General features: G+C 41.0%; 1 long non-coding RNA gene across 2 annotated transcripts; it reads left to right on the top strand.

Annotated features, from left to right (window-relative positions):
• The first annotated feature begins 277 nt into the window (after window positions 1-277).
• Window positions 278-24,062, top strand: LOC106019089 (uncharacterized). Of its 2 annotated transcripts, none has more exons than XR_005263756.2 (4): window positions 278-517; window positions 15,085-15,227; window positions 18,951-19,183; window positions 19,869-24,062. It is a non-coding gene; the product is annotated as an uncharacterized lncRNA (long non-coding RNA). The 2 variants fall into 2 exon arrangements; XR_002405024.4 differs by having other exon boundaries at window positions 19,038-19,183.
• Window positions 24,063-24,810: the final 748 nt, after the last annotated feature.

Below are 24,810 nucleotides of genomic sequence, written 5' to 3' on the forward strand. Positions count from 1 at the left end.
TTATTTTTCCTGGATCCTGAAAGCACAAGACACGCTCTGTGGATAAAGTAATGCTAGGGATGTGTTTGGAACAAAAATCATTTAAAGCTGGCATTTGAGCCACTGCTGGCAACGGCCATCTAATTGAAGGGACCTCATTTGTTACACAAGCCACACAGGAGCTCGTTGCAACAGACTGTGAACTAATTACTAACCTCGTTTAAAAATTAGGGAAATAATTAGGGCTTTGTTTTATTTTGGATGCCTCTACCTTTGTGTACCCAGTTTGAGAGGGACTGCCATGAGAAGGGCAGAAGATTGAGAGGGGAGCAGAGACTTGGGCAGAGTAACTTGTCCATTTGGTGTGAAAGGATCTTGCCAAAACCTTAGATAATAGGAGCAGGAACCTACAAAGCTTGGTTTTATTTTTATTTATTTATTTATTTATTTTGACCCCTAAATTTACTAAGTCTTCAACAGGCTGGCTGGGGATCCCTGCGTGGCTTTCCTCTTGGAATTAAGAGCAAAGGAAGCAGAGGTAGGTAAACCACATCAGTTGTGTATGTTTAGTTTTTATGTCTCTTGCCCTGGAACTGAAATTCCACCTCAGGGAAGAGAAGAGTCAGGGCCTGAAACTACAGAGTCTGTGCATTCAAACCAAACCTGAAACAAGAACAAGGGTTCGGCTCCCTCTCTCCCATGACAGGTTGCTTGATGCAAAGATGCCTTGAGGAACACAGCAAGCGCCCCTGCTACTGCATGTGGCTAGGAGAGTCTCGTGTTCAAACACTCTAGGGACTTGTTTTGCTGAGAGGAAGATCTGTACATTGTATGTGGATGAGAACTTGTAGCTTTTCTTCAGGTTTCCTTTTTTTTTTATTTTATTTTATTTTTTTTTTCTGGATAGATGACATTCTAAGGCCCAGCTGGGCAAGCTAGTTGTTTTTCTGGGAGGGAGGGAGGGAAGAAGCCAAAAAACCCCTCTGAGGTACTGGTTTTCCCCAGGACAGAGGGTAATGCTGCTGCATAGTGGCTTTTTCTTTCAGACTTTCTTCAGCCCTCTCAGAGCTGGGACCAGCCCAGCTCAAGCAACACAGTGTTGTGCTTGCTACAGCTCGGTGCTGGAACACAGCCGACACCTTCTGGTGTTTTCCCCCTGGAAGGTGGAGGTTGGTATTACAACTGGGACAGGCCAATTAAAAAGGGAAGCCTCTTTCAAATTTATTTATTTAATTATTTTATTTTCAGTGTTGCTTTTGTACTGAGGAACTAAATTACTTCCCCAGTTAAATAAATTAATAAAATGTCCCTTTGAAGTATTTTCAATGGATACTGGAGTGCTACTTCCAGCTCTGCGGTCCCCAGCACAAGAAGGACATGGACCTGTTAGAGCTAGTCCAGAGAAGGGTCATAAGGATGATCAGAGGGCTGGAGGACCTCTCCTGTGAAGAGACCTCTCCTACAGGCTGAGAGAGTTGGGGTTGTTCAGCCTGGAGAAGAGAAGGCTCCGTGGAGACCTTACAGCGGCCTGACAGTGCCTAAAGGGGGCCTACACGAAAGCTGGGGAGGGACTCTGTGTCAGGGAGTGCAGTGACAGGACAAGGTTATAGTAATGGTTTTAAACTAAAATATGGAAGATTTAGATGAGGAAGAAATTATTTACTCTGAGGGTGGTGAGGCACTGGCAGCCCAGAGAAGCTGTGGATGCCCCATCCCTGGAGGTGCTCAAGGCCAGGCTGGATGGGGCCTTGGGCAACTTGGTCTGGTGGGAGGTGTCCCTGCCCATGGCAGGGGGTTGAAATGAGATGATCTAAGGTCCCTTCCAACCCAAACCATTCAGTGATTCAGTGATTCTACGACACTGTAGTGACTGAATTATACAGCCACATCCTTTGGTATGTTGGTAGGTATCTTCTCAGCTCCTTAGCAAGCTTCTTCAAGAACAGATCTCTGGCACATTGCTTTGTGTCACGGCATAGGCACTCTTGTTCTTAATCTGTAATTACATAACCAACACCTAGCAAAGACCACTTATTTCTGGTGATTACACAGTAATTACACTCAATTGATTCCAAATTGGTAATTGTTAATAGTTCCTTGCAACACTCACAAAATAATAACAATATTCTGTCATTTAGTGGTGATTAGAATGAACGCTTAGGGTCAGTTAGCGCTGCTGCTCACTTGCTTTTTGGCTCACTAAATGAAGTGATTATGACTATATTTAGTGTCCTCTGGCTTTTTGGATTCATTGTGCTGGAATTTGATTTCATTTTCCTTAAAATAATTACTGGGAATTACATTGTGTTTGGTGGTGTTAATCAGAATTTATGCTGATGTAAATGAGATGAGTTTCAAGCTCAAAGGTTTCCAATTACAGGGGAAAAGGATGTAGAAGTATTTGGGGCTTTATTACTTACTACATGGTTTGTTGTCAGCCTGCCCTTGTGGGCTGACAGTGACAGATTGCACTGTCAGACAGAAGCTCGAGACCAAGCGAGTCAAAGAGCCAGGGCTTGCAGTGCCGGATTGCTCAAGCGCAAGGCTTCGTGGTAGTGGAGAGGTCACTGCTTGCTCTTTCCATACATATTCCTATCAGGCACGAGGCGCCAGGAGACGCTAACTGAAATGCAAGCCACATGAAACACGTGCAGTTTCCTCCACTGTAAATTTGTCTTGTTTGGCATATGATGGAACATTCTGAGGACACTTTTTTTTTGTTTGCTTTACAACTGGTGAGAGCTTTGGCAGGAGGTATGTTCTCCTTGTGAGTACTTCTGAGCAAAGATACGGCAGAATGTCAGCATCCCAACAGGATCCAGTTTGAATACAACAGAAAAGCACTGTCTAGAAGGGTTTGGGGGGAGAAAAAGAGACCAAATGCAGTTAAATTATAATAACATGCTGATTAAAATTCCCCTGGCTTCTGAAATGGGTATATAATGTTGTCCTAACTGAAGAAGTGTGTACATTAGCTTCTTAAGACAGCTGAGTGAAAATGGCTCTTCATATCTCTGACTACCCTTGCAGACATGCATACCTATGAGAGCCAATTAATCTTCTATTACCTTCCCATTTAAAAATGAAAATCAACAACACAACAACAACCACCTGCTTTATCAGTCCAGAGGTTCATTGTTCTCTTTTTTTACTCTGGTATAAATCCATACAGTAGAAATAAATGTGACTGTCAACATAAAAAATGAGAAATCTAACTCTCTGCAGAAGGATTAAGCTATGAGACAAAAAAAGGCATTAGTACCTCTCACAATGCAATAGACCTGTGTTTCTGACATACATCCTTTTATATTTGTTTTATTGGTAAGAATTATTTTTGGTTAAAAATAAGGCATTCTGTTTCTTGCAGTAAAGAGAGTGGAAAAAAAATGTTTCACAATGCTACAGCACTTTCTGATTTAGAGCCCATAATACTGTGAGACATCTGGATACTTTTTTTTTTTCTCTGAATAGGTTGACCCTTCTGCAGTTCTCTTGAGTGAAATCCTGGCTTCATTAAAATCAAAAGCAAAATTCTTATTGACTTCTGTGGGCCAGGATTTTGTCTTGGCATGTTTTCCATAAGACCCTTTCCTCTTTCAGACCATGACTCTGTGGAGCACTTAAACATATGGTTACCTCTCAGAATGTCTATTTGTTAGTGGAAAAATGCTCTTTAAAATATGTTCATCATCAAGATAGGTAATGCTAGCACCACTCAGAGACATCAGCTGAGAGAAAATACTTTTTGAAAGAAACATTCCGGTTTTATTCATTTTATCTTGTGAACATTTAGCCTGCTTGCAAGAATCCAATGGGTGCACTTTTCCTTTAGATTTGCCTAGTAACTTTTCATCCCTGGCTTCCATAGAAGCAGGAGTGCTTTGATGAATATTGCTGTGGAGATAATTAATTCCAGCATTTCTTCAATTCTGTCTTAAAAGCGGAAGAAGGAAGGGCAAGTAAGAAATCAGAAAGTGGAGTCATCAGATTAAAAGCACATGCCTCATAAAAAGGTTGTGCTGTTGCCATTGTTCTTCCAAGGAAGAATTTAATTATTTACCTGTTCACTACTTGCTTTTTTTATGCTGTTCAGATTAGCAATATAAAAAAAGTGAAAATGATCTGTTTGCTTATACCTTAAACATTCTGCCAAACAAGGAACCTTTAGGTCAAAGGGTATTGTTGTGCTGAAGAAAGGGAATTGTGGATTACTGAGGGCACCTCATTAGTGCCGGTGGCTGCTTCTCTTAATGAGTGGCAACATGTGGATGTCACAAGCCAAGAGCAAATGAGTGCATACTGCACCTCAGGTGAATCCTCCTAAACACTACCTTCCCTGCTTGCAGCTTTTTACCTCTGGTGAGAGCCTGGTGACCGGCGATTTCTGGAACTTCATCGCTGGCCACCTGTGGTCCCTTCATTCCTCTGCACTCCCTGCAAAGGAGACCTCAGCAGAATTCAAGGTGGTGTGGAAATGAGGGGAGTCACAGGCCTTGCGAGAGAGGAGCTCTCTAAGTGGTTGGAAAAGCTGGGTAGTGTGGATAAGAAACTGCCAGTACCTGGCTCAGTAACACAGGTAGGGCTGTCCCTGAGGAGCTGCTGGAGAAAGATGCATGGTACCATCAGAGGGCTACCTCTCGTCACTAAGATTTTAATTAAAAAAACATGTATATACAAGTATAGTTGAAAAAATAAGCATCATTTCCATTGTGCTTCTCTCAGAAGAAACCTGAGTGTTTTCTAAATCAACAAAATCCGCAGCTCCATCTCGGAAGCAACACAGCTTTGCCTATCGCTTCTGTGCGTACAGGCCTTTGCACCGAGAAGGCTGTGGCAGAAGGAGCGGCTGCTGTAAAATTTGCATTCATCTCGTTAGTTTGTTTATAGAATGCCCTAAAGAGAGACTTTTTGTGTGAGTCGGTGTGAGCAGATGGAAATAAGAGACCTAGTAATAAAATGTGTGCTTAAAAAAGACATAAAACTTTACATGAAGGCAGAGCAAATTGAACATGGCTCCCACTGACTTTTAAGACAGGAACAGTTGTACCAGTGTGAGCAAGGGAAGAATTTGGCCTGCTACTTGGGTTTTATGTACCAAGACAGAGATACTGGGAGCACAGCGTGTCAATAATTAGGGCTTCGAGGTACTGGATATACTGCATGTCTCCTTAGAGCTATGAAGAGCATACATGTTGCAACCAAAAGTGAAAACAATGCAGACAGTGAGAAAATCTGTGAAATCTTGATCTTTTTTTTTTTTTTTTTTTTTAAATTCCCTGTAACAGCATGCCATTTAAATTCTAAGAAGACACTCCCCTGGTATTTCCATTTACTGAACCCAGTATCCCAGGAGGGGGTGAAAGGGAGGAGAATGGGTGTTCACTTTTCCTGTCTGCAGTGAAGCATTTTCTCATACCTATGACTAAGGAGGGAATTTTGCAACCGAGAATGTTTTTCCTTTCTGTCTGCTGTGCTTCTTAGCACAGCAATAGCAGAAAACAGTACTCAGTTTTGGTCACTTGACTGGAAAGGGGCAAGAAGAGCTGCACGAGTTGGCCCAGTGTCTGGTAGAGGTGCAAGGGACAGGCTTGTGACCCTGCCCATTGAGATTCAGCCTGGTTTTGAGCCTTTTTGTATTCATTGTGACTTTGAATTTGAGCCTTTTTGTATTCATTGTGACTTTCAACTTGAGCCTTTTTGTATTCATTGTGACTTTGAATTTTCTTTCAGAGCAGATTGTGTAAGAACCTTCTCGTATCTTCATCTCCTTCTTGTTCCTTTCCTGTGATCCTGAGTTAGAGCAGTCTGTGGCAATTTGCTGCTGGTTATTTCCGTGCTTCCTTGGCTGTGCTTTGTGAGGCTGCTGTACTTCTCCCAGATCTTCCTGGGATCTTCCCAAGTCTTTCCTACTGCCTGCAGTCTCTGTACCTGAATGCAGCCCTGACAGGTTGGGTATGAGCCCCTCAAACACTCACCTTCACTTGAGAGGCTGTTTGTGCAGGCTGATGCCATCTCTGGTCTTCCCTGGTGCCAAAACATAATAATTTTTTGCATGTCTAGTAGTGCACCTCACAGTCTATCAGAAGGCAGAGTAGTGTCCAGATTGTCTTGTCTGATCCCAGTGGTGGCACAGGAAAACCAGTAACCCTTACATCCGATACACCTTACATCTGAACAGTAACTTCAGGAATGTCTCTGTATAAGAAGACACACAGAAGGAAGATGGTAAAAAAGTTTTTTTGAAATGTGGTAAACCTTAAACATTGTCACTTACAGGCCTCAGACTGTATTTGGATCTTGAGCTTTTGAATTTGAATTGAGGCAGGTTGCACAGTAAAGTGTCTGCCCTTTGATATAAGTAGATTAGTTATTTTACAGCCTGATATAAAAAGTGATAATATGGCCTATTCTTAGTGATGGTATCACCTTTAAGAGTGAGAAAAATCCTTAGCAATTCATGAGCAACTGAACAAGTTTTGCTTACGTGTGGCTCACAGCACAGCTCATGTCTTAATAGACAAATCGACTCCTGGATACTTCACAAGCCATTCAAGATTATTTATATCCTCTCCCACTTGAGATTACGACATTTCCCTGATGGCAATTACAGCAATGGCCTACCTGAAATAGCAGTATGAAAGAGTCTCTGATCTTTCAATCTACAGAGAGCATCCAGAGCCAAAGAGCAGACCCAGCTAGCTGGCCCACCTGGTCCAGACAGCCCACTTTGGGAGGTTGTTTAGCACAGTGCTCTTCTGAACTGTGCACACAAGGGTGAGGGAGGCAGAGCTGTCTGCTGTTGGACTTTGAGCACAGGCAAAATAGGCAGGCTTGAAACAAATTGTACCTTCTGGTCAATTTAAATAAGGTAAATATTGCATAAACCTCCTGGGTACCTTAGTTATTTATGAATTCACAAAAGAATTTAATTCCTGAAGCAGGAAGGACTCAAACCTCAAAGCATTTTGCAACTGTGACTTAAGGTCGCTGAATAACTGACCTATAGATATTTTCCTTTAACTGCAGAACATGCATGCAAATTTCTGCAAGTCTAATCAGGGAGAACTTGAGGCTTTATGGGATGTGTGACAGTGGCTATTAAGCATTCTTAAAAATAGTGCTGGTATCGGGTGAGCTTATTTAGACCAATTGTAGTTTAATGTCAGCTACAAATTTTGTCTGAACAAGTATGAATGATGCTCAGATTCTTAGAGTACTTTATGTAACAGGGTGTATAAATGCACCCTGTAGGCCATTAAAACTTTGTTTTGAAGTTAAATCTCCACTTCCTGAGACGTTTCTGAATTGGGAATTTTACACTGTCTGCTCCAGCCATGGTTAGTCTTGAAGAAAAAATGTGCTCCAAGGGTCTGTAACTCAGAGACAGAAATGGTGAAGCAAGCTAAAGTAAAACGGTTTGAAAATCACCAAGAACCATTTCAGGTATAAAACTCAATATCAGTTTCAAGAATCACATTTAACCAAAAGACCAGTACTTCCACATGTTTTAAATAATTCTGAGAAGTGCATAATAGAAACTAATTTCAGACTACTCTGCTCATTTTCTGGAATTCTTTATACAAAAGTTATTTCAAAAATATTGCTGTTTACAGAGAGAACCATATGGAAAGAGTTTTGCATTTATATTTTTTTTTTCTGTTTCATATCTGGGATTGATTAGTGTTACTGGGGTTTTTAAAAAAGAAAAAAAAAAAAAAAGCTCCTTTACAGTAGTAGCTGCTTCCAAATGAATGGATCTGATTTCCTTCTAATTCTTGCGGGACAAGAAGTAACCGTTTAGTTCATTTTAAGAACCTTCCCCCCATTGGAGTTTTTTGGGTTTTGTCATTCCAGAAATAGTGTTTCTAGTTCCTTGAGTTACAACTCCTTACTGAACCTTTTAGTAGCGGTAATGGATTTTTATTCTGCTTTCCACATTGTACTTTTATCAGATCTCAGTTCTGAGCTGCAACTTGTGTTCTGCGAGGTCTTGCCCTTCTTTTAGCCTTCAAGGCGGCACAAGGAGCAGGAGCATGACCATCTAAGCCCTCAGCTTACATCTGACATTGTAGTAACACATGGCTTCATTATTCTTTCATAATGTATACACTGCTGTCATCAGAGCTTGATCTCAGGTTGACTTTCAAGTTTACAGTGTTTATATCTAAAGAAAGCTGAATCAAAGTAGGATCAAAACATGAAAGTAGACAAGATGCTGTAACCTAGAAGGACTTCCAAATACACTGACTCACCAGGTGCCCCATTAAGAACAACTGAGTAGAAGTAGATTTTTCTTGTTCTTAATTCTGCCATAGAAAACCTTTTCAGAGGTTGTTTTCCCTAACTTCTCTTTTCACAGTCAAGTTCTGTACTGTACGGACTTAAAAAAAAAAAAAAAAAATCTTTCAAACATGGTCAGAAGATATATAGCTATTCTTTTTTTATCTTTAAAAGATAAAGCTTTGGAACACAATGAACCAAACGTTTAAGCCACCACTTGTAAACTAGCCTTGTAATAAAGCTGCTCATATCAGCAAGTAAACAAACAAATAAAAGTTGAAAAATTAACCAAAATAAAACAAATCACTCCACCACTACGTATATGAGGATTTGCTAAACTGTTCTGTACACTGTTGCCCCCATGCTGCTACTCTGAGTGCTTTTGTCATGGTGTGGGGATTGCTGGGCAAGGCTGTGATTCTCTCCAGCATCCATCTTCATTCTACAGCAGTGCCTGCATGGGGTCTGGTGCAGAATCATAATGGAGATGCCCATGTGCACAAGTCAAGGTCTTATTAAGTTTAGGAGACATTTCTTCTCAGAGAGAGCAGTTAGAGGCATTAGAATGGATTGCTCAGAGAGGTGGTGGAGTCACCATCCCTTGGGGGTTCAAGGAAAGGTTGGACATGGTGCTTAGGGACATGGTTTAGTGGGTGACATTGGTGGTAGGGTGATGGTTGGACCAGATGCTCTTGGAGGGTTTTTCCCACGTTGATGAGTCTATAATTCCAAGTGGCTTGATGTATTGGGTCATTTATTTTTGGTGCATTTCTTTTGTAAAGCAAAGATGTGGGAAGGCTAAGATAACTGAAAGACGGAGGCACTGACACTGCAATTGGGACATGCAGGATATGGAAAAGGAAGGTGGTTACATCTCCTGAATGACTGACCAGAGTGCACCTGTGCTTTGTGCCCAGAAAGGCCATGTCCTTTGAGACTGCCTAAAACCTGGGGAGTCTTTGGCCCAGGCTGAGTTTACTTTAAGAGCTCCTTGCAAAATTGCAGATCATTACAGCTAACAGATATATTGGAAACTACAGGGTTGATAGCCTGCATCTTATGAGGTCAGTGCAGATGTAGAAACCAAGAAGTGGTAACCTTAGTTTAGAAAGTTTAGCTGTTCATTGTTGCCAGAATCCTCAGTTGTCCTTTAAGGAACATGTTGTGACAGCAGGTACCAGCCCGTCCCTGCAGTCAGAGGTTCGATTAGGAACGGTGGAGGCTGAACCTCATCTAACTCTTCACCTGTCTGTTTCTATTAGCTGAACAGTTTTTAAGTGTTCATCATTACATTGTGCATCTAGACAGATTTCCTGGATCTTGATGAGATTTCACACTTCAATTTTGGAGGTGCAGGAGATGCCTGAAATGTAACTATTGAACTCATGAGAAAACGGTTTTTAAAATTGAAAGCGTTTAAGTCAAACAGAGTTAGTGATATGAAAAATGAAAGGCAGCGTGTTGCCAAAACCGTATCAGTGACTGAGGATTTCAACCACTGTTTAAAAATTATAGTCTGGGTGCTTACACTGCAAGTGTATATTATAGACATAGCCTGGATAGAGTAATATATACTCAGAGGCAGGATGTAAGTACTTCAGTACCGTAGAATGAAAATGTGCCAGTTGAAACCGCTTCACTTGTCATCCGTGGGTTGATGTATGCTTCTGTAATAAAAAGCGCATACAAAAAGGTTCAGCATACAGCTTGTCTTTTAGTCCAAGCTTGGCAGCTGACAAAAGATTAGGTTATTTTTTCTTCAGAAAACTAGAGGAAAAGTTGGTTTTAGGCACAGGAAATATCAGAAAATATCAAACTCTTGAGTAAGAGTTAGAAGTCTTCAGTCAGCAGCAGAAGAGGAAAATGGATCAGAAGGAAATTCAAAATGAATGAGCAGACAAAATGGAGAAGGAGGCTAAGGAGAGAAGCAATTTAAATAGATCAGGAGGATTATATTGGAGCAAGGTAGGTATCTTTTAGACAGCAGAACTCTTTTTCCCCTCAATTAGTCTTCTGCATTTCAGTAGCTCCTGTCAACTAGTGCAGGAAGGAGGTCATGGTAATGAAAATAGCTATTTTTGATTTTTTTTTTTCTCTCTTTAAGTTTTCAATTCCTGGAACATTGCCTGTCTCATGGAAATTAGAACAGAAATGCTGAGCAACAACAAAGGAGCAGGAGTTAATCTCTTGACCAACCTCTTAACTCAAGCATTGCCAATACAGAAATTCATTAGAGGTCCTTCAAGTAATCAAGATCCATCACTATTACTTAATACACCACAGTGCACAGACATCCTTCATTCTTTCTTCAACTAAAAAGGAATGTGTTTTACGTTTATGACACCATACACGTAGCCGACAGTGCTGGCCCAGGTGCCTGAGGTGTGCCTCAGGTGGGCCTGCAGCCTGCAGGGGCCCAGTCGCAGGTGCAGGCCACATGGCAATGGGGCTCTGGGCAGACCTTTTGGCAGCATGGTTTGCATTAAAATACTGCCTACACAGCAGCTTTTTTGCCCAAAAGCGGTAGATACAGGGTGAACCCCTGCCTTTGGCTATGTTAGGTAGACACAGAGGATGCACCTGTTGAGCTGTCCCTCACTGGAAGGCAGCCATTTCAAGCTGCCTCCCCTACCTCTGCACCAGCTATGAGTTCAGCCTGTAGATTTAGCCTGTATTTCCTGCCTCACAGGTTGCAGGAACTGCATAAATGACAACATTTAGCAGTTAGAGAGCACTTTCCATCTTCCAAGCTTTGTATGAACGTTAAGTAGTAAACATGTTACCGTAAACATGAGAAATGGAGATGGAAATAGCACAGTTTGGGTGAAATTGGTAACTGACTCAGCTAGAAATTTTCGTGAGCAGGGAGGTGATCTGAACTCAGGCTGTAGAGACTGAGAAAGATGCAAAATGGGAGGCATAAGAAATACCAAATTGCAACACTGCAGGTGAATGAGTGTCAAACTTTGCTAGCAGCCTGGTGAGGATGAGAATTTAAGAAATCTAACAAGATTTCTTGGCATCTTCCAATTGTTTTCATTGCACTCCCAGAATCATATAAAACAAAACCAGAAGGGACCACTGGGACTATACACCACGATTTGTACTACACAGGCAATAGCATTTCTCTGAATCCATGATTTTTGTTTTGTTTAAATTAAATTGTGTCCTCCTAGAACAACTGATTTTGTTCCTAGAATTGCTAGTGGTAGAAAAATGTCCCAACTTTTAGCAGGCTTTTCTAATGGTTCATTACTCTTTTTCCCTCACACAAATATTCCCTTAAAAGCACGTGAAAGGTGTGTCTATTAGAAACTTCTAATAGGTTTAAAATGCTGTCCCAAAATTGTGTTCTTCCCCTAAACGTAGTCTAAGCCATGATTAGTTTTCCATTTAGCCTTCTTTTGCAGTAACTCACACATCTGGGCTGTCTTGCTTTCACCTGTTTTCCAGCGCTTTTACCGTGCGTTGGCCAGTCTGTCTCAGAATACTCTCCAGCTTCTCAATTACCATTTTGAACTGCAGAGGCCAGAACCAGCTGTGGTATTCCAGAAGCTGTTAAATAAGCACCCAGCAATGTGATTTTTCTACTCCTTTTCTGGAGTTCTGCTTGTATTGCTCAGGGATGCCTTCAGCTTTCAAGCCCAGCAGCACCCTAACAGCCCACACTGAGTCTATTATCTTCCATAATGTTAGGTCCTTTTTAGATTCACATTTTCCTGTCATTTAAGTACATCCAACATTCTTTATTACAAGATGTGACCTTCATTTCATATGATCTAATTGTACATGAAACCTCTCTGGTGTATCCCCCTCTTTATTTGCCACTTCCCCTAGTTTTCATGTTCTCTTTGACTTTGTCTGTAATTGGGAGTTGAGGAAAGCTGTTTTGAGAACTTATGACCACTGTTTTCAGCAGGATGCCATCTCCTATTTTGGCTGCGCTTCTCCTTTTTAATCTTTATGTTACCTTGGGCTTTTCCCTGCCAGCAAGGGTTTGGTTGTGGTTCTTTCTTCAAATTATCTCCCATATTAGAAAACTGATTTGTACTAGACCTGGTGAACTTGATGAAAGCTGCTGTAAACACATGAGTTTCTATGGGTTTAAAGTGAACTTGGTGAATACTTAGTAGAGTATTCCACTGTGAACCTTTTTTAGGTTTAAAAAGTAAACAAACTACATTTGGTTCAGGGAATACTCTGAACTAATAAGAGCTAAAGGTTGACAAAGGTGTTGGCCATTTTTTTGCTTTGTTGTCAAGAGATCACCCTACTATGGAAATTACCTGTCAGAGGGCCTGGCTACTCATAATAAGGCAGGAACTAAGCTTTCAGGGCCTTTTCATTCATTTTCAGTTGTCAGAGCTGAAGAATGAGAATACCCTGTCTCCCCAAAATTGGCAAACCTTTTGTCTTTTTTTTTTGTCTTTTTTTTTTTTTTTTTTTTCCAGGTACTCCAGACACTTCCTTCCCAGAGGAAAAAATAGTCACAGTCAGAAACCTAGCATTACAGATGTTGTTTTCACATGATTTGTGCTGACTTTCTCTTTTACCTGCTTCTGTACGTGTCTGGCACCATTGCTTATGTGCCTCCCAAGGAGTTAGACAGTAAGCCAGAAGGGTGAGATTCAGAATGAGGGTTTTTGTTTTGTTTTTTCCCATGAGAGTCACAAGACACACCAATGCACCTGAGGGACCAGAACTGGGATAGGTGTTTATGTTGGTTCCAACTTTCAGGATTTTGCCTAAAATACAGATTGTCTCACTACAGATTTTAGAGGCATGGGGATCCAGTGGCTGGGTGTTCTGGCAATGATTTTGTGGCTGTTAACAACTGGTGTACAGGCATTTTCTTTCTTTTCCCCACAGATAGCATTCAAGTATTTCTCCAGGTCATTCATAAAGCACATTTTAAAAACATATGTCCAAAAATGAATCTGACATGGCTCTGGCTCGTGGTTCTATTCCCAGTTAGCTCCTGAAAACTTTACTTAGCTACGCTTTAATCAAAGTAGTGCATTAGTTTTTCTGTTTCGTCGTTCAGTATGCTTATTTCAGCTAATTATCTAGCTGATAGTAAGACCGTTAAGTTTGGATTTTTCAGATCTCAAGGTTTATCATTGAAATCTGGAGTTTGGGAAGATTATTTTGCACAGGGGAAATTTTTTGGTTCAAAGACACATTTTGCCACAGGCAAAATAAGTTTAGATTTGTCTCCCATCTTATAATAGCAAGTCCTTAATAATTAGGAAGTAAATACTTCAAGATTTCCTTCCTTTGATATCTATTGATAGAGCTGGTCTGACCTATTTTGTTTTGTATGAAATATCTAGATAGTTATGGCAAACAGAAAGCAATTGAGTGGGAATTACTCTGTAGCCTGGAGTTGACACATTCCCTTGAGAAAGAAAGGATGTGAGCTGAAGCTCTCTATGACAGAGAGGAGATTTTTCCCAAACCAGTTGGTATGTTAGAAAAGAGATAAGAAAGACAATTAATAAATTAATATTACCTGGGAAAAAAAAAAAAAAAAAAAAAGAAAGAAAGAAAAAAAGAAAAAAAAAAACTTTCTCAAGGTTGAAAATATTTGGCACTATAAATACAAATGCATAATTTTGAAACCTTTTCTTTTTTTCTTTTTTTCTTTCTTTTTTTTTTTTTTTTTTTCCCAGCAAATTTTCTTTTTTTAATCTAATGTGGAAATTGATGTAAATGCTGAGTGGGAAATTTATGTTACTACCCTTTAGCACTTGATTTGTACATTTCTGAATACATACTGTACTCTTACAAAAGATTCAGACTAATTAGGAGACAGGGAGTTTGAAAAGCAGATGTTATTTACAAAAGGCGATAGACAGGAACTTATGGAGAATAGTTTGGAACAGAAGAATAGAAGCAGAGAGACCAGCAAACAATCTGTTTTTTTCTTCCCCTTCTACTAAATTTAGAAGGCAAAGCTGCATTTTTTCCAGTGCTGTCAAAATTGAAGTGCCTTATAAAATGGAAGGGATTTAAAGTAACTCACAAATAAATAGCTGCTGTGGCTAGAAGGAAGGAATAGCTTAGAAAAGGAAGAAGAAGAAATCCTGCGGTCTGAAAGACTTAGCTGAGTCTAAATATGAACTTTAATGTCACTAGGACATTGTTTCCTGAAATCATTCATCTGACCCTGTGGAAACCAGAAAAGGGAGATTTACTCAAAATCCAAAATGTAATGGAAGTATTCCTTTAGCCTTTTACTTGGCTCTTGATCATCATCAGTAGCAAATCAAGTTCAGTAAATAAGATTTCTGCCATGAGCAGCAGAAATGTTGAGTGATATGTCTCAATCCTCCTGATCAAAAACTAAAATTTTTTTTTGAAAGATCTGTGTAGAAAAGCATGTAGAATGGATTTTGGAGTTTCTATTTTCTTATCAACAACAAGCATTGAAATTATTATTATTTAGGTATTGTTTAAACTACGAGTTTTTTTTCCCCCCACATCTTTTCAAGGTCTCAAAATTAGAAAGATGCAAGGAAAAACTCAGGCATTATTGTGGATGCATCTACCATGACAGAGCTGAGGACAAAACCAAGAAGTTGTGAGGTTTGCTGTCAGTCAGAGCAAGAAAGTGTGCAGATGCCTGATGAGAAAGAGCTTGACTAGCTTGGAGTTTACTTGGTAGGGGAAGAAGTATAGCTTTTGCAGTGGACCAAAACAGATTATCCCAAAGATGCTCTTTTTTCCTCATGCTATGAAAAAGAGCATTGTTCAGGTTTTATAGATGCATGAAAAAAACCCTTCACGCATTGAAATTACATTTCTTTCTCTTTCTTTCCACAGAATTCAAAGTTTAAACTTAACACGGTGGTGCAAGCCTGCGTTTTCTCTTGTTGATTGAAATGGGAATATGAGTGGACCCTCACTTTGGAATTCAGACAAATCTGAACTAATCAAAGCTACAGACGTGTATGTTTATAGCAAAAGTAAGAAGCTCAGTTGTTAATGCTCACCATAATTAAATATCCAGTTATATTTGGTAGAGGGACTCACCTCCTACCTTGCTGCAGTGACTAAGCTTTGTTGAAAAGTCTAATTCATTTAATACCATTATTGAAAATTATAGCTTGAAGTTTTGATTCATGTCTTGAGCTCAGTTTTCAATTAGCAATTCTTAGATAATGTACTGCAACTCCTTCTAGTAAACCCACAGAGCCTGTTTTTTTGTGTGTTGAAAGCATTGGGTTGATAGAAGGCTGTTTCCTCCAACATGAGCTTTTACAAGCTGCGTATGCTATAAAAATGTTGTTAATGTGACAAAATTGTTTACTTGCTCATTAAAGAAACTCACACTAATGACTGGGAGAACCAGCAGTGTTACAGTGGAGTTGACAACAGGGCCCAGAACATAAAAATCGCAAGCGTACAGTACATTGGGCCAGAGAAGCAGGTCACCATGCAGATCAGCAGACATGGCTGGCTCATGAAGAGCTTTTTTCATGCATTTCTGTACCAAGTGTGTAGGCAGGATACAAAAATTTGAGTATCATAGAATTATAGAGTGGTTAGTGTGGGAAGGGACACTTAAAGATCATCTAGTCCAATCCCCTTGCCATGATCGGTGACACCTTTCACTAGGTCAGGTTGATCAAAGCCCCATCCAGCTCAGCTTTGAGCACCTCCTGTAATGGGGCATCTACAACTTCTCTGGGCAGCCTTTTCCAGTTTCTTACCACCCTCATTACGAAAAATGTCTTCCTTATGTTCAATCTAAGTCTACCTTCTTTCATTTGAAAACTGTTGCCTTGTCCTGTCTACAGGCTGTGGTAAAAAGTCCTTCCCTGTCTCCTTTGTAAGTCCACTATACTAAATGTATGTTTAAAGGTAGGAGTAAGGCCTCCCCAGAACCTTCTCTTCTCCAGGCTGAAGTGTGACAGAGCCCTGCTGGTGCTGGCTTGTAGGTCAGTGCCAAGCTCCCAGAAGGAGGTTTTTATGTACTTTTGTAGCTCCTTCAAAGGGAAGTTGAAGTACAAACAAGCTGGCTGAGAACACTCCAAAGTGGTAGACCCAAGAGTTTTGTAGGATGCCAGCTCTTTTTCTCTGTGAACAGAAGGAAAGGTTGTTCAGGCACTGGTATCCATCACAGAGGGTTGCAACTCTCTCGTTACAACTTTTGCTGACTCCCAAAGTGAGCCTCTTCACCGATCCAATATCCCTGCCTGTCTGTGGCAGAAGAGTTTGTCCCTCAGATTGCAGAAGCAGCATTGTGGAATTTAGGTTTTGGTTAGAATCGAGATGGTACCCCTGAAATCTCATCCCCTACCTTCAACTTTATCATTGTCTATTAAGATATTACCTGTCCTTGCAAACCTTGCTTCTCTGAAATCCAGGTCGTTGTCATTATCCCAGTAATACTAAAGTGAGAAATGTTCCATTGAGCAAATTATCAGAAAGACAAAATCTATTTTGGCAAGTCTCCCTTGGAATTTGTGGATTCCTTTAACTGGCCCTTACTTCTGGCAGGAGTACTTGAAGTGAATACTATCCAACAACAAAAAAAATAATAATTATCTCTAATTTATCATTCTGTAATAATCCCAACTGACTTCAGTGACAGCTTAATAGTGAAAGTGATTTCACTCTCTACCAAATAAAAACATAAATTACATCTTTTGACTGTCATTAAAGACATGGTGGGAAAATAGAACTGTTGTGTTTCTAGAATTTTAGGTGGCCTGAAAAAATGCACAGCGTGTACTAGAGTATGCTCAAAAGTATCTCAAAAACAGGCTCCTGAAAACAGAAAGACCTTTTGCAGTCACTGACATTTGGTCAAAGTGGGCTGACTCACCATTCTGCCTTTGTAATGTTTCATACCGGTTTTGCAATATTGAAGGTCTTCAGCTTAAGGAAGACTTTTCTTCCAGGGATTTTCCATACTGCTTTTACTTCAAACATTACCAGGAAACAAAGTTGGAAGCTCTCACATGTCCCCCCACGGCTAGGAGATGGTTACCCAACAAGATGCTTGCTCGAGGCACAGGCTCACCAGCTGACTAAATAATTGGCCCAGGGCAGGAGTGTGGGGGATAAAATATTACAAATAATAGCACAATCCATTCATTTGGTTGTTTAATGGCACTGAGCTATGCTCTTGTAACAGGAGTGTGTCAGAAGCAGCAGTAATCCAGGGAAATGATGCAAAGCTGGAGGTAGGTTGTCAGCTTTGTGAGCAGGGAGTGCTGGCATAGCCCTGCTCCCCGAACTACACATGTACGATTGAAGTAAGGGAAGTGGGTATGGATGTGGTATTCCAGCCCTTTCAGGGAGCTGAATATCAAGCAAAGAGGGGGTGAGGGAAGAAAAAAGCAAAGCCTTACAAAGCCTCAGCTACACTGAGGAATGAGTAACAGTCTGCTTGCTTCTGGAAGAACTTCCCACCACCAGGGACAGATGGGGTGGACCCCAAAAGCTAAGATGGGATTGTGTGAGAGCTGACAACGCTGCCAACAGGACTCCACAGCTGATGAGATGATCATTGAGATCAGCTCATTGAGCTGATCATTGATTTTGATGTCCATCACAATGGAAAACGCTTGTTTCATCCGATTTGGGGAAGTCATATCAAACTCACAGACAGGAACAATATTAGTAAGACTCTATTATGCAGTCATGGTGAAAGTTTAGCATAGCGAAGAAATAATATGTATTAGGTAAGGTGACAAATGGAGCCACACCTCCAAGAATTCCCAGTTTGCGGGCTTTAAGCTTTTTTTCTTGACAAGGCGGGGGGGAGCTGAATATTACCCAAAAAAAGGTGACAAAATCCCTGCCTGAAAAGCTCATCTTCTAAAGCTTTTATAAATGATCTTTGCACTGCAAGTTTCAGTTTTCATAAAGCCAAATTGAGATAAATCTGAAAATTTATATGGATTTAAAAGAACAGTTACTAAAATAGTCTTGTCATTCACAATAATATAGAGTGAGTGAACTTGTTCCACAGTGACCTTATTTTTTTATTATTTTTTAACGTTCCAGCAAACTGTATATAATCCCAGGACTGTAGGTACAGTCTTATGTAGCATTGTCATTCTGCCCCACCACTCTGATTTCTAACAAAGTAATACTTTCTGGATATTGTCTACTAATTCTTTCCTTCTTTATGTAAGAGGTAGATGCACATATTGCCTAGTTTGTCATAGAGCATCACTGAAGTACTGTTTTATTTGTATTTGTGGAGACAACAAAATCAAAGGTAGCAGCTTGGTGACTCCAACTGAGATAGTAATTAAGATAAAACAGTGAAGTTTCTAGCATATATTAGAAAGCCTGGAGGAATTAGCACAGCTTGCAGGAAATCATGCTGGAATGAGATATTATTTGACAGCAAACATGAAAATGTTGTCTTTTTACCAAGAATGATGAGAATTGATATGTCTGCCCTGTGTTTGGATAGGTAAGTGGGGTAAGTGAGTTAAGAGGAGCTGAGGATAGAGGTCGCAGGGGAATTGGGAAATGAATGAGATAATTTAACCTCTTTTCCATACAAGCATTTTTTAAAAACCCATACTTTTGTGATTATCCAAATTTTTTTATACAACTCTATTTTAACTAGTTCAGTTTTATGGATAGCAGCTAACTATAAAAAGAAATAACATCCTGAAGTGTCCTTGGAGCCACTAACTCTACCTCTCTATCTATTCCCTAAGAAGATGCCCTGGATTTAAGGACTATGTGTATTAAAGCAAGTATGAGAAGAAACAGCTTTTTATGACACTTGCACTCCGTTTCTTCAGCTCATGCAGAAGGCTGACAGCCTGTCTCACTCCCATCAGAGATATCCCACCAGCTCCTTTAGGAGTTCAGCGTTGCATTTGGCCTGTTCTGATCTTCCTGATCCCCTCATTTTTGTGCTGCAACACCACCATCCAGCAGAAATCAGGTAGGATCTGAAGACATTTGACATTGCTAAAGAATCAAGCCTCAGCTGTCAGTTTTAGCCATTTGTATTCCAGATTTTTGTTCCGCTGGATGATGGTTTCATTTTTGATTCTGTAATGTGTTCTTTGTGGAGGTTATTTTAAGCAGACAAATAGGTAGCCTGCTTCCTTCAGTGGATTTGTGCTGGTTTTAGCTGAGGTTTGCACATTTTAGCTATTGCCCTGTGGTTGTTCTGGTCCTGATGCATCTCTAAACCTTTGTCTGCCTCGCTTCTCCTCTTTGTGAAATAAGATGAGTAATTGTGCATAAAATTATGGATGTTGTGCATAAGCTGCACAATGGTTATGGGGCATTTTAAGATTTTCATATACAGGGGTCCATGTTCACTTAATCAATTAAGTGTAGTCCTGGCTTTAAGCATAGGCATAGCTAATGATTGTTACTCAAGTCGTTATAAAGTTTAAAATGTTTATTTGTTTATATATATATATATAAATGAAATGGAGTCTGTAAAAGATTTTTCTGCTAGTTACATATACTCATGTATCAGCAGATTATTCTGCAAGCTGGTCCAAATTAGGTGCCAAGTTGTGCCTTTTTTATTGCCTAGAATATGCAATTTGTGCACCTCACGTGCACCTTGTCCATTAACAATCTCTAACATTGTGTCACCCCATTAATATCAGCGGATGTACCCAGCACCACCTTGGGACTACATGGAAATCCAACAGAAAGGAGCAGAGATGCTGAGAAGAGGCACTTTGTGGCTCAGAGGGATTTCCTTGCTACCTGAAAAAGCCTCCTTGCAGTAGCTATTAGAGAACCTACCCACCCAAATGACTGTGCCCATTTGCTCCATGATTATTGCTGTTGAAGAGGCCTCGGTGTCAGTGTTTTGCTTTCCTCTGTGCTGCCAATGTGCAAAGGCTCTGGGTCTGCTCAGCTACATGGCACTAGAAGAGCTCTGAAAAGCAGCAGCTTAAAGATGGAAGAGAGCAACATCTGTTTTGAGACGAGAAAGACATGAGAGATGCAATCAGTGGGTTGATTTCCTGCCCCCCAACCCTGTGAGATACCAGTTTGACCCAGAGGAGTTTTCTGTGAAAATGAGTGTAAAAAGCTGCCCTAGGATGTTTTACTTGGAAAGATGACAATCTTGTGAGATTGTAAAAGGAACACAGCACCTCGTCAACGATGCCTAAGGACACTATTTCCATTACGGTAGCTGTTGCAAGTTTGATTCCCGAGTGTTTGATTCCCAAGTCTCTCTGAAGTGTTTGCTCAAAGGGTGAATCAGTTACTCTTACTGGAAGTTCCAGTTTCTGGTCTGAATCAGATATTTCCCTCTCTGAGGTCTCACTGGGAAATCACAAGCCAGAATTTGAAGTTTGAGTATTGCTGTGTTGCTAGATTATTCAAAAGAGATGTGGCAAACAATTCCCAGTCCTCTCCTCTACACATATTAGTTGGGACCAAGCCCCTTGGCTTTGAGAACTCAGATGTAAGCGTTGGTGTAGGCCTGTGATACAGACTTTGTGACCTACTCTAAATTCAAGATTAGTAAGAGACGTGAGACGCTACATAAATGAGAGCAAAGCAGCATCCTCGTATGCTGAGCAGTACCATCTGCTCAGTGAGCAAAGGGTCTGCTGAGGTGAGGAAAATCTCTGGCAGCCCAAGTTTCCAGATGAAAGCACTCGGTCCCCAGGAAGCTTCCAGTGAGGTACTGAGATCATCAAGTAAGGAGCCTGATTCCTAAAATGTGGCCTGCAGCAACCCAGAGACATGGAACAGGACAGCAGCAGTGCTGAAGGAGCCATGAAGAAGTCTCAGAAGCATTGAGAAGAGAGAAGAGACCCAGTCAGCCAAAGCATCAACCCTCTGGGGACAGGAGGGAGAGGAGTGGCAGCAGTGAGGAGGTCCTGGCGACAGCCCCTGAGGCCTGCTGCAGCACAGAGGAGCTGTGTCAGAGAGGCTGTTGCCATGACATTTCTTTGGACAAACATCTGGAGTTCTTGGACCTACTGATGTGTTGCTGCTGTGAGAGCCAAAAGCTCCGTCGCTGCTTTAATTGAAACCCTGTTGCTCAAGGAGCATTCAGCGCTGCCTCGAGTGAGTTCGATGTCTCTGAGAGAAGGGAGACATCCTTTGTATCAGACACATTTACATGGAGAAAAGAAAAATAGAGAACGCCATTTTGCCCTTTGTGTGGTCACTCTGGAAGAATCTGATTTTAGTTGCATGTAACCAAACCAGCTGCCTAGGGCCCCAGGCTGCGAGTGTAGGTAAGAGGCACGGCATGTGGTAAGGAGCACAGCACACAGGGAAGGGCTCAAGCTTATGTTTCACAGCTGGGGACTCTGTGAACCTGCCTTTGATTTTGCTTTGCACTCTGGGTTTAAAAAAAAAAAAAAAAAAAAAAAAAAACAGCTGCTGACAACAGTGCTCCAGAAACATCAGACCTGATTTTTTGGGTCATTTAGCTCTCAGAGCACCAGTTTTAAAATGCCTTGTCCCAACTCTGCAAGTGCTTGACATCCCTGAAAACTGTGTTCAGGGGGTCTGGAGTGAAACAGCGAGGTGGATCTTCCTGGAGACACCTAATCTTGGGCTTAAAGGGTATTATGAGGCTGAATGAAACGCTGCTAGTTGGAGCCCCTTAATATGCTTAGCGGTGTGTGCTGTGTGATTATTAATAGGGCTTCCGGGGAAGCGCATGCCTGTGTCAGTGCCACGTGTGAACTGCAGTTCAGAACCACTTGTAGTTTTGTCCCATTGGCGTTCAAAGGAGAGGAAAGCTTTGTGTGTGCTCTAAGTGGGTTTAATTCAGGTGTATTGAAGAAAAAAAATGAAGAGTAGAAAAGACCATTAGCTATTAGGAGTGCCATTCATCTTGCTCCTAGAATGCCTTCTTTATTCAACAGTGCTTTCTCACAGAGGGTTCTGTGTTTCCCTTACACCTTTGGTATGTGTCTTTGATTTTATCAGCTTGCCTCTGATTTCCCTGTCAGGGTTTGGTAAACTGTGGACTATTCATTTAACTCAGCAGCTTTGGAAATCGTTTTGAATATTGCATGAATCACTGTACCAAAGGGAAAAGGATGAAAAGGAGCGAGTGTGGATTGGATTGTAAAACGTGAAAGGGGACACAGACATACCCGTCTACGTGCAGTGACCCAGGGGCTCCTCCTGGGATGGGACACCAGTGCTCAGGGCAGTTAGCATTCCCTTTGTCACATTTTGAGTTCAACGAGGTCACTTGGGGGAGCATCTGGGCTTGGCAGCAAGCTTCTTGTCATTGCAGAAAGTTGGTGTGACCCCCCCTGACTTGACTTTTGAGAAGAGGAAGAAGATGGTTTTCCTGGTAGCCAGCAAGCCTTGCTCACAGGCTTCCACAGTAGCAATGCTCAGAAACTCAGAAGCCCAGTGGGGCCAACTGGAGCTCATGAGTGCTCATGCTCGTATCACTGGGAGAAAATAAGAGTGCTACAGATTTCCTTTACCTAGGGTAAAGCCTCCTCTAGAGTCTGTAGCCAAATCTTCCTCATCTTTGAAAAAGACGCAGCATATTTTGTGTGATTAGCACTTTGCTGGCTACATTGCCTGCTGACCTATCTGGCCAAAGTGTGCCTCTGTCTTTCTAACCCACTGCAAATGTCCTTGTTCTTAACCTCTTCCATTTTCCTTCTTCCCAGCTTTGCCATCAATGTTTTCTTCTTTGAACAAAAGGTTACTTTTATATGCAGCCACTGGTCAGCTATGTCCCTCTCTTTGCCACACTGACCTTCTTCAGATTCTGCATCCTTCTTTCCTTTTTCCTTTTTCCTTTTTCCTTTTTCCTTTTTCCTTTTTCCTTTTTCCTTTTTCCTTTTTCCTTTTTCCTTTTTCCTTTTCCTTTTCCTTTTCTGTTTCCTTTTCCTGTGCTGCTGGAAATGCATAAGGGGTGTTTATCTTCTTTAATACCCACACTGCTGTAAGCCACCCTTTGCCCTAGGGGTAAAGCCTGTGAGCTGGAAGTGAGCACCCTGGGGGCTGACTTCTGGACGAGCCCAAACATGGATTCAGAAGGGAACCCAGGAAACAGAGAGACCCTCCATTTGTGCTGCAAGAGAGTTAGATCAGCTTTATTTTAGCGGCCTTTTTTGGTTGTTTTAGATTTCACGTGTCTGTACAAGCTGTATCAATGCGTTTATCCAGTTGCAAAGCATCCCCTATCTCCAAGCCCACTGTAAAATTCCACACATACTTATAAGCTTATACATAAGGAGGTTTTCTTAATTAAGGCAGAGACAGAAACTGTTAGCACAGAAGAATTATTAACACGTCTGAGGCAGAAGGATTGCACTTGTTTCTTTGGACCCCTAGGTACAGAGATCAAATAGAAAAGGAAGTTTATAGATAAATGATATGACTGCAGAAAAGCTAATTGCCTGAAGCATTTAAACTTGGCTAATGATGTCCAGTGTTGAAATTCTCATCCCAAGGAGATTTCACCCAAGGGAAATCCTCATCCTTAGTATGCTGTTAAGAAGGAGAAATCTCAAGGGAGGAAATCACGGAACAACATGCAAAGCTTAATTCTAGTGAACTGCCAGGACCAGGTGGTGTTCATCACAAGCCGTGAGGGATCTGAGCTCCAAAACTGGAAAGCTCCTGACAAACACGTGCAATGTATCCCTTAAAATAGTTCTTCCTGGTTGCTGTAAAACTGTCGCCAACAAGCCTCACCTTCAAGATGGAACCAAGAGTAACCTGGGGAATTACAGGTGAATGCACAATATCTTACACAGAGGGCAAGCATTTCAGAGGAATCAGAACGGAAACATAAACTTAGAAAAACAAAATTACATCATCTGACCAACAACACACTTCTGCTTTAAGTCCTCAGCTGGTCTTTGAAGTTGTTTGAAGACTTCATTTAAAATATTCAAAAGCAAAGATCTGGCATGTATCATCCACATTTTTAAGAGGTTTTGATGACATTTGTAAGAAAAAGGGACTTTATGTTATGCTAGACAGGTAGACTTCTGTCCCTAATTAAATACTGGCACAGAATCAAATGTTTTAAGTATTGGCTGTTCTTCAAAATGTAGATGACCTAACAGTGACATGCAGAGATCCATGCTGGGATCCGTGCTCTTGTGTAATCTTTGTTGGTGATTTTCAGACTGAGTTGAAGATGATGTCATTGCATATCACTATCCACTTCAAGAAAAATTAGGGGGGCACAAAAAATCTAGAAAGACTTAGTTCAGTGAACAAAGTTGCAGGTACAGTTTAACTTGCATACGTGCAGACTTGAGTTGCAATGGGAGAAAACTCTAGGCTGTTCACAGCTGTTGAGGTATCTAAACCAGGAAGTTTTCCTTCAGAAGCAAAGGTCTGGAATGGTTATTGATAGCTCTCAGCTTGCTTCACCAGGGCAAACAGGGATGATAAAGTCTTGCTTTAGGTTCCCGGAAAATAAAAGCTACACTCAGATGCAGTGGAAATTCAAATATCCTTAAAACAAATGAAAGGAAACAACTCTGCAAAATTCAGCGCTACAGCATGTCATAAAACTTATGGTTTGCATGATCTAAAGGATTAGATCATTCTGCTACCATTAACAGCTTTACAGCAGACAAA

The sequence above is a fragment of the Anas platyrhynchos genome, chromosome 2 (genome assembly GCF_047663525.1).
Source record: "Anas platyrhynchos isolate ZD024472 breed Pekin duck chromosome 2, IASCAAS_PekinDuck_T2T, whole genome shotgun sequence".
In the NCBI taxonomy this organism is placed as follows: Eukaryota; Metazoa; Chordata; class Aves; order Anseriformes; family Anatidae; genus Anas; species Anas platyrhynchos.